General features: G+C 38.9%; 1 protein-coding gene and 1 non-coding gene across 2 annotated transcripts in view; both read left to right on the top strand.

Annotated features, from left to right (window-relative positions):
• Positions 1-21,236, top strand: part of LOC138173824 (ena/VASP-like protein) — a 285,363-nt gene that overhangs the window by 17,910 nt on the left and 246,217 nt on the right. The gene's annotated exons all lie outside the window — the stretch shown is intronic.
• Positions 5,860-5,966, top strand: LOC138173841 (U6 spliceosomal RNA). Its single transcript, XR_011171548.1, has one exon. It is a non-coding gene; the product is annotated as a U6 spliceosomal RNA (small nuclear RNA).

The raw sequence follows: 21,236 nt of genomic DNA on the forward strand, positions 1-21,236 counted from the left end.
TCCCTCTATTGACTTAGTCTTATGGAAAGGATGTAACCCATGTTCCCATGCTACCTTTGGACACCCCTTGAGATCATGTCAAGGTCCTCTTGGTGTCATGCTATAGTCCACTGAAATGCATCTCCCCTCATACACACACATATGAATTATGGAAACAGCTGTTCAATACAAACATTAGCAATTATGATTATTACAATGGATTCTTCCATTGTAATTCCAATGTGTAGGTTACTATGTATGTATATCTGTATGTGTACATATATATAGAATACTCTGAGGGATGAATTAATTTTAGGAAAGATTCCTTAGCTCCCTTGTACATAATTAACTCAAATGTACAGCTGTTTGCTCAGGTTAATACCATAAAACACTACTTTGGATGCAGATGGTTTTCGCTTTCTCCCTTCTGTTTCCTTAATTGTTTTTTTTTTAATGACAATTTTCTTATGACAGGTCCCTTGAGAATACATTACTTAATTTTTTGATCAACAAGAATGTAATTCATTTTATTTCCTCCATCTCCCCACCCCCTACACACACACACAAAACACACACACACACACACACACACACTTTGGGAACAAATATACAAAAAATAGAGCTATAGAAATGAAGAGATTCTAGTACTTAATGGAAATACAGTCTTTCCTCCATTGGAAAAGAAGCAATTTTGAAGTGTCCCTGATGGTTTGTGGAAGCAGCTTTTTTGTGAGAGTCTCTAGACTAATGCTTATGATGATGACAGTGATCTCCCCGTCAGTATTTCCAGGGTTTATCATAGTACCTAGAACATAGTAAGCACTTAATAAATGCTCACTGACTGACAAGTGAATCACTCTGATCCTCTTGGAGCATGAAAACATCTCATCAGTTGGGATGTTCCCTGAATGACATTTACAAATGTACTTTGGTTCAACAATGAAAAGAATGTTCCCTCTCCTCCCTCTGCACAGTTTTGGTTTTCAACTCTAGGATGGAAAACTAAACCACCAATAATCCTTCTAGTCTGGCAGATTAAGTGGCACGATCCCCCTTCATCAATGAGTGCCTTAGCTGTTGTATCTCCATAAGTGACTTTTTTTTTTTTGCCAAGAAACCCATTTATATAAGCAAAACAGAAGCTCTCCCTTTGGGAGAGAGGTAGGTTGGCTCAACAGAGAGAGCTCCAGATTTTACCTAAAGAGAAATGCCCCAAAGTCTCTAGGGTAACAAGCTGGGCATAGGGACAGAATAGATTTAGCCATTTCCTCTCATGTCACCTTCTTCCCTGTCTCATTCTCCCTTCAGCATCCTGAAGTGACGCTTGGTGTCATCCATATTCTATCTTAGGCCACGAGGTGGCACCATAGTATACAGAATGCTGGACCTGGAGTCAGGAAGACTCAAAGTTCAAATCTAGCTTTCAGACACTTACTAGCTCTGTGACCCTGGGCAAGTCACTTAATCCTGTTTGCCTCTGTTTCCTCATCTGTAAAATGAACTGGAGAAGGAAATGGCAAACCACTCCGGAATCTTTGTCAAAAAAAACCCCAAATGGGGTCACAAAGAGTCAGACATGACTGAATTAACAATATTCTATCTCAAGGCTGTAAGCCAGAGGCACCCAAAGTTAACAATAGAAACTGAAGAGACTCAAGAGATTCCAAAGAGACTGAAAAAACTCGAATATCCTGGCACTCTCCTCTCTCCAGCTCTCACCAACTCCACCCTTCCCCTCGCAGGCATGGGGCAATAAGAGAAGAGTCCCAACACAATTGCCTTTAATGGTGCCATAAGAAGGACCTCGGTCTCGCTATGTGAAAGATACATTCAGCAAAATGAACTGGACAGTTGGAACATATTGATGCTAGAGAGTATAGTGCTAGAAGGAAATTGTAGTCCAGCCACCCCTCTCAGAAAGCAAAGAAACCCAGAAAAGGGAAGGACTCATCTTGAAGACAGTAAATGGCAGAGACAAGATTAGAAAAGAGACCCCCTGTGGCTAAGCACAAGTTCTTTTCACTATACTACAATCATTCAAACCAAATAAATATAAACCAAAATTTGAACCCAGATTCCCTGTCTCCAGAGACAATATTCTTGCCACTATGCCATATCACAGTTGTAGAGGGTCCTAGGGCCCAGAGAGCCCCCTCCCAGCCGAATTCATCCTGAGAGAAGCCTGGCCTCAAAGGGGAGGGAGAACCTGACGTTTGTGTCTCAGGTTCTGTCCCCACTCCACAGTAAAACTCTGAGGAAATCTCCAAAGCAAAGCTCAGCTGTGGCTTAGGTCTAAGATCTCTCCAAAATTGGAGGGACAGGATTCTGTCTAGGAAGCATACTCAGTGCCCAACATAGCTATCAGGTACAGGACCACCTACTAAATCACATCCCTGCTAAGAGTACTGAAAATGTAAGAAGACACAGGTACACGCCCAAAGAAATGCAGAAGACATAAGGTGTGCAAATGGCTCTTTCTTCTTATTATCCTCCCTCCAGAAGGGAATAAAGCTTTCTGAGACCTCCTCAACAGACCCACTCGGGCTGGGCAGTTGCCACACATTCCATCTCCTGGCCCTGGGGCAGGATATTTTTTAGTCCTTCAGTTACTATATCCTTCCCGCAGTGCTCATCTCTCCTTTGAGAAAAACTGGAGGGGCAGCTCAGTGGCATAGTAAATAGAGCATCAGCCCTAGAGTCAGGAGGGTGTGAGTTCAGATCCAGCCTCAGATGCTTACTAGCTGTGTGACTTCTGGCAAGTCACTTAACCCCAATTGCCTCACCTCCCCCTGCCCCCAAAAGAGAAAAGGATTCAAGAATTCTTGAAATTTCACACTGATGGGGAAATTACTAAGGCTGATATCTAGGTACCTAGGATGTACAGCAGATAGATAGTGTTGGATTCGATTCAGGAAGACCCTAGTTCAGATTCTGCCTCAGGTACTCACTTCACTGTGTGACCCTGAGCAAATCACCGCGTTTCTTGTTTCCTCAACTATGATGTGAGGATAATAATAGTACCTACCTCAAAGGGTTGTTGTGAAGATTAAATGAGGTATTTGAAAAGTGCTTTGCAAAATTGTAAAGTGTTTTATAATCATCCCTTAAAACCTTGGGTCTGAGAAAGAAACAAAAAAGCCAAAGAAGACAATCAGGGAGAAATTGAGAAGGTGGGAGTCGTTGCCGTTTGTCATGTTCCTACATCAAGGGATCCCTGTCCATAGAGAAGTGACCGTTTTCTTCAGAAGAGGGGAGCAATGGCTTCACTTCTGCTCCCTTGGAGTCCAGGGATACCCTTGGTATGTACTCAGCTAACCTCAGATTTATAGTGGGAGCAGAAAATCATCTGTTCTCTATCTGTGGAGAGCAGGATAATGGAAATGAAGCCCCAAAGCCTGGAGCAGGATGATAAGATGTTCACTTCTGCTCTGTTTGGGAATGTTAAGTGCTTATATCTTGACCACACATGGACTGGATGTTTTCTCAGAGGGGATCCTCAATGCCCAAGACCTCTGAGACAGCATGGTCTAATAGAAAGAGCACTGAATTTGGACTGGAAAACCTCAGCTCAGATCTGGCTGAGTATGGTGAGGCAGATAGGTAGCTCCATAGATAGATTACTGAGCCTAGAGTCAGGAAGACCTGAGTTCAAATCTATTCTCAGAAACTATCTGTGTGACCCTGGGCAAGTCACTTAACCTGTTTACCTTAATCCACTAGAGAAGGAAATGGCAAACCACTACAGTGTCTTTGCCAAGAAAAACCACATTAACCAATACAACCTAGGATTGTATCCATGCCACAATATGACATTAGAGTAGGACTTTGGTAAAAAAAAAAAAATTTAAGTAGTATTAATAATAGTAAGTTTAACAAATCAGGCTACAGACACTTACTAGCTGTGAGACCCTGGGCAAGTCACTTAACCATGTTTGCCTCAGTTTCCTCATCTGTAAAGTGAGTTGGAGAAAGAAATGGCAAACCACTCCAGTATCTTTGTCAAGAGAACCCCAGATGGGGTCACAAAGAGTTGGACAGACTGAAAAATCTTTGAACAACAACAAAATAATGTAGTAAACTAAGAAAGAAATTGATTTGTTGATTGAGAGATTTAGATACAAATATAAGAAAGACAGTTCCTGTCCTCAAGAAGCTTACAACGTAATGGGAAACAATACACAATAGGAAAATGAAAACTTGGGCTGGGGGAAGGGATGACATTGGGATGACATCTCCCATGTGGGAGATCTTTGGTCTGGGCCCCCTCCTTTAAAGAAGATTTTGCACCTCATGATTCCACTGTTTAGTCAGAGGTGCAGAGGTACTGATGAGATGCAAGTATCGAAGCTGATTCAATCTTGCAAGATAATGAAATATAATTTTTTCTGATGCTTGGAGAGAAACAGAGAGAGACAAAGAGAGAGAAGACCTAGAGAGAGACAGAGATAGAGAGAGTGACAGAATCTGTATAATCTATTTCCCTTTCCTTTCTGGTTTGCTTGCTTTTTTTTTCATTTTTTCACAGAAGATTATAGAAATTTTGGTCCTTCAAATGAATTTTGTTATTATTTTATCTACTTCTATAAACTTCTATGCTATAGAATGTAATATATGCCCTGTATACTCTACTACTATAAATCTCTCAGTAGCTGGACTGATATAGCACCAAATTTGTAAATTAACTTAGATAGTATTGCCATTTTTTATCATATTGTCACAGACCAACTATGGGCAAGGAATATTCCTCCCATCATTTATCTTCCTTTATATCTTCAGAGAGTCTTTTATAATTATGTGTGTGTATATAAGTACATATGTGTATTTATATATACACACATACATACATATTTTATATGTGTGTATGTATGTCTCAAACGTGTCTTTGTAAATTGACTCCTAAATATTTTATGTACTTTGCAATTATTTTCAATGGAATTTTCCTTTCTATTAATTCCTCCTGGATCTTATGGTAGCTACACAAAAATACTTTGGTGTTGTATGTATCTATTTTGTATCCTACTACGCGGTGAATTTATTGTCTGAATTAGTTTCTTCGCTAATTCTCTAGGGTTTTCTAGACCCAAACTAAATCCATTGTGTTGTGACTGTTTTTGTCATTTTGTCCAAGACCTTAGCAGGTGCCTTACAGATGGAGCTTAATAAATGTTTTTGGAATTGACTTAAATTTCTCCATTTTGTCCAGAAGGACAAAAAGTCTCCATAAGAGACTTTGTCAAATGTACTGCTAAAATTCAGGTTATGGTTATGGCATTCCCCTAATCTACTATGTTAGTAACCCTGTGGCAGAAAAAAAAGGAAATGAGATTATTCTGTCATGAATTTTTAAAATCCAGATTCATAGTGATCACTGCTTCCCTTCCTAAATGTTCATGAATCATTCCTTTAATAATCTATCCTAGAATTTTACCTGAAATTGAAATAGAGCTTACTGGTATTTTTTTTTAAAAAACAGGAAAACATTTTCTCACCCCAAGTCCTTTAGTGCCTCTCCCCTTCTCCATGTCTGTTTGTTCATTTTCCCCCAAAAGCTCAGCAACAATGACAGCAACCTTTATCCATGAGCACTCAAGTGCCCTGGGATACGGTCCATCTGGTTCTGGGGAATTTAATTCACTGAGAATATCTAGTTCTCTCTAAATACACCCTCACTTATCTTGGATGTCCATGCCCTATTAATTTTTTTTTAATCCTTCCCCATCTGAAGATTATTCTCCTTCACAGAGAAAAGAAAACAAAAGTAGACAAATTCTGCCTACTCTTTTCATCTATTATTATCTCACAAGCAGTGGCCCTAGCACTTTCTTTTTTGCTCCTTTTGCCCCCAGTGTAGCTTTAAAAATTACCTTTTTCTTGTTATATATACTTGCTTTGGCAGTATATATTCTAAAAGTGGAATGATATAGACAAAATTAGCATGATCCCTACACAAAAATAACACAAAAATTTGTGAAGCATTCCATATTGGGAGGGGGATATGTAGGTAGTGCATTTGATAGAGTGGGAGGCCCAGAGTCAGGAAAACTCATTTTCAGGGATTAATTTACAGCCTCAGACACTTATTAGCTGTGGGATCCTGGGCAAGTCACTTAACTCTGTTTGCTTCAGTTTCCTCATCTGTAATATGAACTGGAGAAGAAAAGAGAAAACTACTCCAGTACCTTTGCCTCAAATGGGGTCACAAAGTCTAATGTGACTGAACAACATTGTGACATTCTATTATGACCAGCATTCCCCAAGTCACGGTATTTGCTCTGTACCTAATTCTCTTTGACTCCCATCAAAATTTACTAAACTGTGTTTCAACTTTTCTGGCCTTCTCTGAAAATGAGAGGCTAATGAGCTTTAAAGAGTTAATGGATGATCATAGTTTAATGCCTTAATACTTCTTGGATTTCATTTTAACAGGAAACTTGAGCAGGTTATGGTAAGAATTTCAGACATTTAGGCAGGCTGGTGGGAAGCATATTTAGGGACAAGAGGACTTTTCACATTCATGTTTCACATTCATGTCTCAAATCAGACCCCTTTGGCCATTGACTGCTAAGACTAGATCTACCATGGAACTTGGTAAAACAAAATAATTTCCAAAATGAGGGTAGAAATTCTCAAATTACCAAGAGAGAAGTCATTTAGATATGGTTTTAAACACATGCCCAATTCAGTGGGTTGAAACTTTTATGAATCTCTTTGGCCATACCAGCCTGTCAGAGTATCCATCACTATCTGGAGTTTCAAATTCCATGGTGCGCTCCAGCGAGATTAGCTGTTCAGATGCTCACTCAAGGACCAAGAACTAGTGTGATTGTGAGAAGGGCAATAAAGTTTTTATTGCCAACCAACATTTTTCAAATGTCTTATTAAAAAAAAAAGAGGGAGGAAGTACAGGAGAGTAGAAATAACACTGATTCATACTGCAAAGTCTTAGCTCCCCTTGTAACTGTGTGACTTTGGTCAAGTCACTTAACTTCTCTGGGATTCAGTAAAATATGTAACATGAGGGGCTTAGATTGCATGATCTCTGAGGCACTTCCAACTCTTAAGTCCCATGATCCTTCAGAGTAGAAAAGAATTTAGAGTAACAACTCATAAAAACACAGAATTTCACATCTTCAAGGGACTTTATAGATTAAGACAATCTCCTCAGATTAGACAGTTTATCCCAAAGAAGGAGGAGGACTAAAAGACAGAAACAGCCAGAGCGACTGATGAAACCATCCAGAGTTATAACCACTGAACACAGAATATATTATACCAATCCATGCGTGCATTCTTCCCTGGCTTCCTTCTGATTGGTATATTCAAAGGTGCATGGGGGTCTGCCTGTCCTGTACTGATTCATTCATAATAGTTCCTGACTCCTTTTATTCCCGCCTAAGTGAGGAATGGGCTAAGTCTCAAGGTTCAGAGGTCTCCCGTGTTCCATTCACAGCTCTGGCAGACTTGGCTGTTTCCTAGTTGGACCTCATGTTTTCCATGACATGTCAGAATTTTGGACAAAAGGAACACAGTAACTGTCTTACAGGCTGCCATATGTCCTCATTGTACTCTTTATTTTGGTATCAGCAAATGACAACCAGATGAATTCTTTCTGAGCCTGAGCTGTGGCTTTCTTGTGAATGTATGGAGTTCATACAACGGAATATCAGGTATGCAAAAGGCTTCAGAATCATAGAAACACAGGAGGTTATAACTGGAAGGAATATTGTAGTCATGATTCAAGATAGAAGGGATTTATCCAGTTCCCTCAATTCATTCAAATTGAAACTTTTCCAAGGTCACAGAGTTCATAAGTTAGAAAGCTAGGACTAGATCTTTGGACTTTCAGTCCATTTCTCCTTTCAGTACATCACAACATGTTGAGGGGTGGTGAATGGAATAGAAAGGGCTCTGAAAGGGAACCTAGAGGGTTTGGATTCGAACTCAGCTCCAATGCTTCACATATCTAAGCTTCAGTATCCCCACCTGTAAAATGGGAGTAAAAATTTTGCTACTGTCCCTATAGAGTTGTTTGTAAACTTTAATCTCAATGGACACATATGAGTTATTATAATCATTACTAAGCCAGACTCATCTACCCTGGATTGTTAAAGCTATCCTTCTAGCAAGAGAAGAGATTTCCTGGACTTAGGATTGAATCTCAAATAAACCCACATTTGAGATTTTTCAACTCCAACCTTCTAGAGAAAGGAACATTCCTAGGCAGTGTTCCTTGGGAGAGAGAATAGGATTGTGTATACTGCCCTGTCCCCAGGTCCCAGCACATGAACTTATATAGAGCATGGCGTGTGTGCCTGTCAATGTGTACTACTGATGGATTTGTGAAGCTTAACTTGTTGCCATTTAAAGACTTTTTTAGCATAGTCAGTGCCTTGCATGGTCTAATAACCTTCTATTCCTCAAATTAAAAAATCCAAATCCAACAAATATTTATTTAATATTTACTATGTACTATGCATAAAAAATTTAGATTGGATGGGATCTAAACCCTCATAGATCTAGGTTTCTGGTTGGAGGGAGAAGATGCAAACACTGATAGAGTGCATGATATTGCATGAGAATTGCATTAGAGTTACAAAAAGAAAGTGTTATGTGAGGTCAAAGGAGGAAGGTTACTATGTACGGTAGAGGGGATCCAGGCAGGCTTCATGTAGGAGGTGGCGTGTGGGTTGGATCTTAAAGGATGGGCCAAAATTTAACATGCAAACACTTGCATGGAAATCTTTATTGTTCTAGTGGGCAGGGCTAGTACAGAAGCTTAATTAGATAGTTGTACACACACACACACACACACACACACACACACACACACACACACACACAAAGAGGAGGTAATATTCATGTCCTTAATCAGTAACCAGGCTGGATTCATTAACAGTGAAGAGTTTTTAATTAAAATAACTTTTTTTCAAATTTAAAGAAAGGGAATGAATTTGAAAATCATCTAACTCTGTGAAATTTGAAAAACATTCCTATATTAAAGAGAATATCAGCTTGCAGATGCTGAGGTCATAGATTGTTCACCAGTGAGGCAATGTGCTAGAGTGGGGGCTGCTTCATTAGTTAGTCAATAAGCATTTAGTAAGTACCTACTACATATCATACTTCTCCTTTCTGTATGAAGGAGAATAATCTTCAGTGTGAGAAGGATAAAACAAAAATTAATAGGGCATGGAAATCCAAGATAAATACAGGCATATTAAGAGAGAACTAGCTATTCTCAATGACTTACATTCCCCAGAACCAGAAGGACCACATCCCAGGGCACTTGAGTGCTCATGTATAAAGGTTGCTGTCGTTGTGCTGAGCTTTTGGAAAAAAACAAACATGGAAAATGGGAGAGATACGAAGGAACTGGAGGTGAGAAAACACTTCCACGCTCCATCCTGCCCAAGAAGTTTCCTCGCCCTGGAAGTTCACTTTGCCCCTGTGGTCCCTTCCTCTGATTGGCTGGTTACCCCCAGAGACTCCATTTGAAGAAGTGCCCAGATCAGATGCGTCTTCATTCTCCTCCAGGAGCTAGTCCTGATTCTCCAAACTTTCTCCACCATACTTCCCTCCTTCTTCCTTCCCCACCCTTTTTTCAGCTTCCTTTCATGTGTTGTTCTTCCATATTAGAATGTAAGCTCCTTGAGAGCAGGGACTGCCTTTCTGTTTCTATTTAGAGTCCCAGCATTTGGCAAGTGCCGGCACATAGTAGGCATTTAATAAATGCTTGTTGATTTGTCTTGATTCTATTATGCAACATAGAGAAAGAGACATTCTAGTTAATGGAAGTTTGCTGAGCATAACATGCAGGGATTCCCTTTTCAAAGTAACAATGGATGTCAATGCAGATTAACCCATTTTCTACACTTCATTGTCTTTGAGAATCAGTTGGAGTATTGAGAAGTTAAGTCGCTCAACCAGGATAAATCAGAGGCAGTCTTTGAACCAAGTTGACTCTGTATTCACCATACTATGTTTCTCTATATCTCTCCCAGTTTATCTCTGCCTCTCTTAAATATGATGCCCTCAGCTTGCCACAGTATTCCAGAAGTGGCTTGATCAAGACACAGGACTGAACATTCTAACTTTCCTCTCTCTGGACTTCTGTTAATGATACTGAAAATCATGTTCTTTTTTTTTTTAAGCTATCACATCATACTCTAGGCCCATATCAGGCTTGTTATCCACTAAATAACTGTAATAACAACTCATATTTATATAGCACTTTAAGCTTTGTAAAGCATTTTCAAAACTCTACTTAATGTCATCATGTCAGTTTTGACCCCATCTTGCTAGAATGCCCAGATCTTTTTGAATCTTGATTTTGTCATCCATATGACATATCCTAATGTCATCTGCAAAAGTGGAAATCATGACATCTATAACTTCATTGAACTGAAGAAATTAATAAATATAGTGAACAGAATGGGGCCAAAGGACAGATATCTGGGGCATTCCACTAGAGAACTCCACTCCCTCCAGATTCAACCTAGTCCATTAAATCATTTCTTTGGGGGTCTAGTTATTCAACTGGCTACCAACATTTCTGATTATCATTCAGCCCATATCTTTCCAAGCTGGCCACAAGAATACTGTAAGATTCTTAGAACACTTAGGTAAGAGCCTTGCTGAAAGCCATATATGACTAACATTCTTGTCATGCACCAGGAATTCAAATATAATAATAATAATTGTTGCTGGGTCTAGGGGGCTAGGGTCCCACAAACTTCTCCCTCTCTATTAAGGGGTCCCTTTTAGTTCTAGACCTAGGTAATTGAGACCAGATTTAGTGCTGGAATTTCCTGACCACCTAAAGGGGGGATTAGAATCTTTTTCTCATGATTTTTGTTTTTTTACATCCCCACCCAAAGCCCCAGGAAAAAATTACTTAAAAATTAAGTTTTAGTTCATGTCTAGGGGTCTCCCCAAAGGTGGGGAAGTAGAAAGTTACTCAATGGACAATGTAGATCAGATATGGGACAGCTATTATTTCCTCTGCACAAAGAAAATGTTTAAAACACATAAGATTCACAGGCTATTGTTGATAAAGACAAACATGAAGCAGTAGGCTATGTCTCTTATGCTTTCCCAAGATATTGAAATGTAACATATATATATATATAGATATATATATCTATATCTATAGATATAGCTATATGAAACTGCTGAATTGGCATTTTACCTTCATTTTGGTGCTGTACTCTCTGAACACCTTCCTCAAAGTTCATGTCTTTGGTTAAACCATGCCAGGGGTTGAATTCTTTTTGTTAGAGGAGTGAAGGAATTGGAAATTTTTAAACCGGAGATAGCATTTAGGGTAGAACTAACTATCTTCAATTATCTGGAGATCCCTAAAATTCCTTCTGATTCTGAAAGGCATTCAAGCATGGAGGTCAGAGTACTAGATGAGAAGTCAGAGGACCTAGACTGAATCCTGGCACTGATAGTTTATTCTAAGGACACTGGTCATTTCCTATCTTTGACATCGGTTTGTTCACTTATAAAATGATGAGGTTGTACTAAATGGCCCCCAAGGTCCCCTTGGGCTCTAGATACTATTACTAAACACTTTATATTTTCCTTTCCAGATCTAAATCTAATGAATACTATAATTCAGGGGACAAAGAGGAATGCATTTCTAAAAATAAACATTTAAATTCAGTAAAGCAGCTTGTCCCTAATTCAAAGCCAGTTAGGTTCAATTCTCAACTCTCCACAAAGGATTTCTTTCTTTTCCAGTGAAAGGAAGTGATCGTTTGTCAAACACACCTCTCTTACACACAACTCAACTTCATCCAAGAGATTCAGTGAGGGTGCTGTTGCTACCAGCACAGACCAGGGTCTCCACAGACCCCTGGACTAGAAAACAAGTGTTTCTTCAATGCTCTGTTCTCTGAAGTCAAACTTGTTCAGTGTTTAATTGAGTCCTTTCATTGAGTTTGTCAAAACATGAAAAAACTAGACAGGCAAAAAGCCCCCAAAATGGCTGTGAATCAAACAAGGAGAATGGAAAAAGCAGGAAAGGGGCAGGGTGGCAAAGGGGTGGTTTCCACAACTGGGCATTTCATGAAACCTGGGATGGAAACCAGGTGCTGCTACCAGTCCCTCATTGTCATGTGACCTTGGGCTAGACACTCTCTTTGGACCTCAGTATTATCACTTGTCAAATGAAGTGGTTGGATTAAGTAATCTCCATGATTCTTATAGTCCCAAATGCTATTAAACCTCTGAGGTCCCTCAGTTGTGAGGTTTAAAGCTTCTTTGACTTCCATAATTGCTCAAAAACTTAGAATGTATCACAGTATCACAGAACTTAGTGATGAAAGGGACTTTCCATGCTGTCTGCATCACCATACTCTTCCTCTTCCCTCCCTCAGAGATTAAGGTCACACAGGTAGAAAAGGAAATTCTGAATGCCAATGTCAGTCTTCTGACTTTAAATGTGATGAGCTCCTATATCTCTGACCCACCTCTATCCAGAGCTAGATTCATCTCTGGAGCTTAGGAAGTACTGAGCAACTGTATGCCCCTAATCTGTAAAGGCAGTGAGACATTACCAGTTATTAATAACTTAGCTCAAATCACCTTTTCAGCCCTAGACACCAAGAAAGAGCTCATCTTGGCTTGAGGTGACCCTGGGTTCTTGAAAACTATTCCAGAGGAATTTGAATTCCAATAGGCCTTACTAAGCCAGAAAGGCTTTAAGTAAGGGCTCAGCGATGGCTAATATGTCTGTGGTGCAGAGATTGGCCTCATTAAGCTTGAAGAGTCCATAATGTGACTGGTTTGTAGGTCTGTTTGTTTGTTTATATTACAGGAACTACTGTAGTGTACAGGGTTTCATGATGTATCCACATAGATGAAATCCTTAAAATAAGTATTCTTAATCTGGAATCTGTGAATCTGTTTTCTAAAAAAAGTTGATAATTTTTAATATACTTGGTTTCCTTTATAATCCTATGCATTTTACTTTGTGTATTTAACAACATTACTCTACAAAAGGATCCATAGGCTTCACCAGCCTGCTGAAGGGGTCCAAGATACAAAACAATTAGGAACCTCTGCCTTACAGTATTAAAGTTTTAGGCCTATCAGAGAACAGCAGCAGGACAAGGCGGAGGTTAGCCTAGGGTGAGTGAGTTGTTGTAGCTGCTTTTTAATGGAACTGAGGGGTCATCGGGAAAGGCCTGAATGATGGAAGAGTTTCAGGGAAAAGCAAATCCAAGGAGCAACAGGAAGATTGTAGAACCCATAGAGTATGGTGAGTGGAAGAAGGACAAAGAGGACAGGCAGAGACCTTTGGACCTGCACTAGAAACCTTCCAGGCTGACAGTGATCTATTAATAAATACTCTGTATCCCACTCTTCATTAATTACGAATTCTCCTAGCTGCATGATCTTCTTGTCCAGAGATGTCAAACACATGTGGACTGCATTTGTCATGTTACCAAATGCCCCCAGACCCAGATTAAAATGTAATTGGGAAATATATAGCAAAATAAATAAAAATACAATTTCACTATTCAATCATTTCAATTGTGTCTTGCCTTGATGACCCCATTTGGAGTTTTCTTGGCAAAGATACTGGAGTGGTTTGTCATTTCCTTCTCCAGCTCATTTTGCAGATGAGGAACTAAGGAAAACAAGGTTAAGTGACTTGCCCAGGGTCACACAGCTAGGAAGTGTCTGAAGCCAGATTTGAACTCAGAAAGATGAGTCTTCCTGATTCCAGGCCCAGCATTGTTATCCCCTGTACTACCTAGCTGCCACCACCCCAAATACTATAGAATATAGATAATGTTAATACATGGTTTTCTAAGTCAATATGTGGCAAGGTTTAGTAACTTATAATGGTTTAGTAACTACAGTTTCTATTTGAGTTTGATACCACTGATCTAGCCCATAACAACTTGAAAGATTTTTGCTGAACTACAAGTGTAAAATTGAGATAATCATTTTACCATATGAAATATTATTATGAATAAGAATATGTAAATCAAACTTTACCCACTTTCGTAATTTAACAGTGACCTAGAGAGGAGACTTTCCTGTCTCAAAATGCCCTTGCCTGTCAGCACAGATTATAGCTCAGGGCCCATCAAGAGACATAAGCTCAGTTCAAATTCAGGTTATTTCCATCTTCAGGAAATGATCTTCCTCTTAAAAAAAAAAAAACAGGATTTATTTTTATTCCTTCTAAATCTTGGGATGGGGAGGGCCCATATCCTTACTGTTTTTTCTTATATTTATGATCTAAATGCTTTAATACTGGGGAGGAACTTTATTTGATCTGTAATTTCCTAAGAGCTCAGCTGGACTCTTCCTCTCTGATTCCTTCCTGAAATATGCCCTCTCATGACTCTGTTGGAAAGTATTCCAGACTGGCATTTGGATTTCACTGAAAAGAAGGAGAGAAGGGAGACTAAGTTTGGTGGCACTGCTGTTTTTCAAAAGAAAGCTCTTCTCATTCCAAAGGGAATATATTTAACATCATTAAGCCAGTTAAGTGGCTTGGTGGACAGAGTGCTGAACCTGGAGTCAGGAAAACCCGAGTTCAAATTTTGCCTTAGTAACATACTAGCTACATGACCATAGATATGTCACTACTTCTGCCTGCCTCAGTTTTTGTAGGACAAAATAAGATTTGTAAGGTGTTTTGAGAAACTTTAAAAATGCTAGCCATTACTTATTACTATTATTATCATCAGCTAGAAACTGGGATACATAATGCCTGAACTGCCTAACTCTCAGAGTTGTGAGAAAAAGCACTTTGTGAATCTTAAAGAACTACAGAAAAGTGAAAATTTTTGTTGTTATTATTTCTTAGTTATGAGATTTTCATTTTCTAGGCAGCAGAAAACTCACTTGATTCTTCTATAGCTTGTTATATGACCTTGGTCAAGTCACTTCCCTTATGAGGGCCTATTTGTTCCTCTGTAAAATTACTGGATTGGACAAAACTAGGCATCTTCAACTTAAAGTGTATGCCTATTTAAAGTGTACAGCATTCATCCTGCTTTTGTTATCTCTGCACCTTCTATGTGACCTTGGGCAAGCACCATCCCCCACTCTGTGCCTCAGTTTCCACATGTGTTGAATGAAAAGGCTGGAGAGTAGATAAAGCCTTTTCTAGCTCTCAGTCCTTTGAAGATAGTAGCCAGAATTGTGAAACACCACCAATGAAGGGCAGAAACAAATTTAGGGAAGTAACCAAAGAGCATTGGGTTGGAAATTGGGAGATCTGGGTTCTAGTGTTATCTCTTCTCCTACTTTTTTTTTTTGGAGGGCAATTGGGGTTAAGTGACTTGCCCAAGGTCACATGGCTAGTTTTTGTGTTAAGTGTCTGAGGCCGGATTTGAACTCAGGTCCTCCTGACTCCAGGGCCAGTGCTCTACTCACTGCGCCAGCTAGCCGCCCCTCTTCCCCTACTTTTCAATGTGCCCTGATCTAGTGCAGTAGATAGCCAGGTAATGCTTGATTGATGTCACTAGGGCTGGTAACCCGTACCTATCCTTTTTCTTTACCCATCCTTGACATTTATCCTAGATTCATTGGTCTGTGTTTGCCTGTCTTCTCAGTAAGGAAATTAGACTCCTCATTGTTTCATTCCACCCCCATCTTGGATCCCTAAGGAACAAAACCAGTTTGGGCTCTAATCTGGGGATTGTGGAACTGCCAACCTCCCAGGGGAAGTACCTAATACACAATATGAATCAGAAAAAGAATGATAAGATGTAAACAGGAAAAATATAGTCCCTAATGGGAAAGGAATCATGTGTACCAAAATGTTTATAGCAGCATTTTTTGTTGTAGCAAACAACTGGAAAGAAAATGGGTGACCAGTAGCTTGGAAATGGATAAACAAGTGAATGTTTAGTATATTATGCTTTTAAAAAATAATAGACATGACTACTTCAAAGAAACAATAAAACATTTATGGACTGATGCAAACTGAAGAGAGCAGAACCAACAATTTATAGCACAAATATCCTAATTAAACATTGAGAACTCTGACCAGTGCAATAAGCAATTGCACCTCTAGATGACTGATGATAAAGTATGCTTCCCATCTCTTAGCAGAGAGGAAATGTAAGACAAAAATTTCCAGGACATACATTTACAGACACAGCAAATGCGTGAATCTGTTTTACTTGGTTATTCTTACAATGATGTGTGAATTACTTGGGACAGGCATTAATTTTATGATTACAAATGGTCATGTTTGTGCACTTCTGTTGATACTAGGTTGATACATAATGTCTTAACTTGAGCACACAAAACCATATTGAGTTGTTTCCCTCACTTTTAACTAATTTCAGTATAGCTCCTTCATTTGTTTTCCATTGTGTTTTTAGTTCTGTGATTTTAAAAGATAAACAAGGAAATGGGCAAAAGATTTATAGCTTTTTAAAGAGCACACTTCAATAGCTATAAGAGATATTTCATCACCTTTTAGTTTTTAGAAATCAAGCATTTCAAGGATTATTAAAGCCCACAATGAAATAGGATCTATTGATCCTTAGGTGTTATTACACCTAAGCTCAAAAGTGTGTCAAAAAAAAAAAACCAAAAGACTTCAAGAACTGACAAAACTATTCCTGAAAAACAGTCTAATTAAGCCTAAGAAAACAAGTAAAAAAAAAACCTTCAGAGGGACCTGGAAGTTGGAGATGCTAATATTGTAGGCTTCTTGAAATTAGAGGGAGGAAAAATAAAACCAATTTTAAAAAAAGAAAACAGCTGCTAATCATTGTTGTGGAGATAAAAATACTTGACCTGGGAAAAACAATATAAAGACTAAAATATTGAAGATTAAGAAAGGGTAATTTTTACCAATAAAACTCACTCTAATTCAAGACTCTGCCAAAAACCATTGTCAGAAAAGGTTCAGGTAGGCCAATAATATTTGGACATCTTCATCAAATTGTAAAGTATTCACCAAAAAAATGTTTTGGGGATTATTTACTTCTGGTAAACCTGGAAGTCTGTGACAAGATGCTTATATACAAAAAAGACAGTGAAAGGATCTGGATGGGATTAAGGAGTGGCAAGTAGTCTAGGATGGGCCTGGTGAAGCAGAGAAAGGACCATCAAGTAGGCTAAATAGGTGATCTAAATGGGATTAAGGAGTGATCTGTATATGCAAGTATTCTGGGGTGGGACTAGAGAGACAGTCTATGAAAGAAATGTCTAATAAGCAAATGAGGTGATATAGGTGGACTGGAGTGGGCTAGTTGCCTTGGGCAGAGGAGCCAGTGATCTGGGCTGCTGAAATGTATGTGAAAATTTAGGGACTGGATTTCAAAGACGTGGTCTTTTCTTTTTAGGGGTCCAGGTCCCATCACCCCACCAGAAATATTCATCTTGTTGCTGTTTTTCCAGATAGAATCTTTAAAAAAAAAAAAAAACAACATCTATGAAAAAGACCAAAATGAATGAATTTGAAAATTGAGGGAAAAAAATTTAATGCGCAATATAGAGTGTAATGAAAAACTTCTTCAAGCAGCCTTTCCCATTCCCCATAATGTTATTATCTTCTCTTTAAGATTATCTCTAATTTATCCTGTCTATGTCTCGTTTTTACATAGTTGTTTTGTGTTGTTTATTTCTAGTCCCTACCAGTCAGTCAACTGGCATTTATTAAGGCACATAGTAAACAACCAAACACCGCACTATGCTCTAGTAATACAAATATAAGCAGAAAGAAAAATAGTCCCTGCTTTCAAGAAACCTACATTCTAATTGGGGTAAACAACTTATAAAGGGAGCTGAAGTAAGGAAAAGCAAGTGCTGAGGGCATGAAGGGGGTGTGGGGTAACATGATAGAGAAGGTCCTGTGGTGATGAGTCAGCCATATGGCATGGAGAGGAACAAACATGGTTGACTTGGGTCTCCTTGAATTCAGAAGGTTCAGTCAATCAGAAGTTGGTTGGTTGGCTGTTGTCCTTTGTTCTTGAAGAGGACCAAAACAACATCACCGTGATAAGGTCAAGTTTCAATGTGTCCAACTGTGACTGATGAGACCAATATGAGCTCCGAAAGCTCTACCACAGTTCAGGCACAAATAGTCTGTGTGAACACTTGGGGTAGATTCTCCAAATTTGCACATCCTGCATTTCCTTTGAGCTGTTTCAATTCTGCTTTGCTCACAGAGCACAGCACCTTCTCTGATGTGGGCACGCCATGCTGAGCAGGCCTGTGCCAGTGTCTCCCATGTTACACAATCAATTCCAAAGTTCTAGAGAGAGACCTTGAGAGAGTCCTTGTGTCTCTTCTTCTGGCCACCACATGAACACTTACCCTGTGTAAGTTCTCCATAAAACAGTCTTTTTGGCAAGCGTATGTTTTGCATTCGAACAACATGGCCAGTCCAGCAGAGTTGCACTCTCTAAAGCAGAGTTAGAATGCTTGGGAGTTTAGATCGAGTAAGGATTTCAGTGTCTGGTACCTTATCCCTCCAGGTGATCTTCAGAATCTTCCTAAGATAATTCAAATGAAAGCCAGTTTCCTGGCAAGGTGCTGGTGGACTGTCTAGGTTTCTTTCACAGGCATACAGCAATGAGATCAGCACCTTCGGTCTGGTAGTCAGTCTAATACCTCTTCTCTCCCATACCTTCTTTTGGAACACTGAGTTAACTCTGGCAATGCCTGTTTCAACCTTATTATCAATATGTACATCCCTGGAAAGGACACTACCAAGGGAACTGAACTCATCCACCGCATTCAAAACTTCTCCATTGGCTGTAACCAATGGTTCTATGGATGGATGGTATGGTGGTGGCTGATGGAGCACCTGGGTTTTCTTGTGACCTTCTCATCACCAACACTGTCTTTTACCTAATCAGAAGGTAAGGCCTCAGGGATAGTAGGTACTTCCAATGTGAGGTGTAGTCCAACAGTGGAGTAAACTCCTCAAGAGCTGGTCCTATTTATGGTTGTTTTTTTGGTTTAGGGTCTTTCTTTGTATCTTCAAACACTTAGCACAGAGCTTGGTACATAGTAGGTACTTATTAAATGTTTATTGACTTGACCTCAAAAAATCCATAGAGAAAAAAAAATACTACCTTACTACAGCAAACCCTGGAACTGCACAGAATACAGAGCAGTTAGAAACACAGGCTTGATAAAGAAATCAATGAATTATTCAGACCACTGGAAATCATGCAGACCCATGTAACCAACCTGGGAAATTTGTAACAAAGTAGAAATCTCAGGATTTCTGTTTTTTTTTTTAAGCAATTGGGGTTAAGTAACTTGCTCAAGGTTACACGGCCAGTTTGTGTGTGTGTGTGTGTGTGTGTGTGTGTGTGTGTGTGTGTGTGTATTAAGTATCTGAAGCTGGAACCGATCCCAGGTCCTCCCAACTCCGGGGCCACTGCACCACCTAGCCGCCCCAAGGATTTCTACTTCCTAGAAAATCTCAGGGGGAAATCAGAACATTCCAAAGTATCATAAAAGAAAATTTCCTAAAATTGTAAAAACAAATAAACAAAAAAACCCTGAAAAACAAAAAGAAACAGGACTTGGACAAACAAGAAATTAAGATTTATTAAGTGTAGGTTAATTACACATTAAGGTTCTATAAAGTCTTTGTAATGTATGTTCCTTCCACAAATGCAGCCTAACACCCTTAGAACTTAATAGATAGGTTTTTGATAGGTCCTGTGGCCAAATAATTCATCACACTGCTATCAACATGGTAATGCTCACAGAGGCTCCTGTCTGAGCTTAGCAGGCTTCTCCTAAAACAACAGAATACATCATTTGAGTTCAACCTCAAAATAATACCACAGAACCTTCCAGATCAGAGTATGCTCTTCATTTACACAGGAGTCCAGTATTTAGAACAACTTCCAACCCCCAATGAGGCATCATGGTAGCTGCTCTCTATTTAGTGCAGGTTGCCTAGACCCATCATTATTAACTCCAAAGCCACAACAACAAGGAAGAAAATACTACTTCCAGAACTTCCAGAAGCGCACAAATCAAATGGTACTGAAGAACATTAACAAGGACCACAATAGATTTTCTTTTTTTTAACATATAAATTCCTATTAATGTGTTTTTACATTAGTCATGTTGTAAAGAAGAATTAGAATGAGTGGGAGAAACCACAAGAAATGGGAAAAACAAAATAAATTTTTTAAAAGGAGACAGTAAATAGTATGCTTCGATCTGTATTCAGACTCCATAGTTCTTTCTCTGGACATGGATAGCATGTTCCTTCATCAGCCTTTTGGAGTTGTCTTAGATTCTTGCATTGCTGAGAAGAACTAAGTCTATCAAAGTTAGTCATTGTACAATGTGGCTGTTACTGCTCCCTTGTTTCTGCTCATTTCACTTTGCATCAGTTCATATAAGTCTTCCCAGGTTTTTCTGAAGTCTGCCTGCTCATCATTTCTTATAGCACAATAGTACTCCATTACATTCATATACCACAACTTGTTTAGTCATTCCCCAGTTGATGGGCATCCCCTCAATTTCCAATTCTTGGCCACCACAAAAAGTACTGCTATAGATATTTTTGTACATATGGATCCTTTTCCCATTTTTATGATCTCTTTAAGATACAGACCTAGAAGTGATATTGCTAGGACAAAGGGTATACACATTTTTATAGCCCTTTGGGCATAATTCCTAATTTCTCTCCAGAATAATTGGATCAGTTCACAGCTCTACCAACAATGCATTAGTGTTCCAATTTTCCCACATCTCCAGCATTTATAATTTTCCTGTTTTATCATGTTAGCCAATTCAATAGTGTGATATGGTACCTCAGAGTTATTTTGATTTGCATTTCTGAAATCAATAGATTTAGAACAGTTTTTCCTATTATTATAGAGAGCTTTAATTTCTTCCTCTGAAAACTGCCTGTTCATATCCTTTGACCATTTATCAGTCGGGGAATCACAGTAGACTTTTCAAAGAAAATGAGGGCAAATTGGAAAATTTGAAATACACTTATAAAATTAAGAAACATGGGCCAAGAGTCCAGAATTCTCTTACCAGAAAAAAAAAACCTCATGATAAACTAATAAAAATGGTTAGAAGAAAGTCTAGAAAGAGATAAACCTCCTAACTGAAAAGATAAGTATTCAAAACAATTTTTCTTCTCAAATCAAGAAGTTGTTAGCAATATGTGAAAAGTCCTTTGGCCACTGTAATGGCTAAATAATAGGTTCAAAAGGAAGAGGAGGAGGAAGAAGAAGAAGAAGAAGAAGAAGAAGAAGAAGAAGAAGAAGAAGAAGAAG

The sequence above is a fragment of the Petaurus breviceps genome, unplaced genomic scaffold (assembly GCF_028583685.1).
Source record: "Petaurus breviceps papuanus isolate PSGF00001 unplaced genomic scaffold, PetGlider_PUasm1.0 65, whole genome shotgun sequence".
NCBI lineage: Eukaryota > Metazoa > Chordata > Mammalia > Diprotodontia > Petauridae > Petaurus > Petaurus breviceps.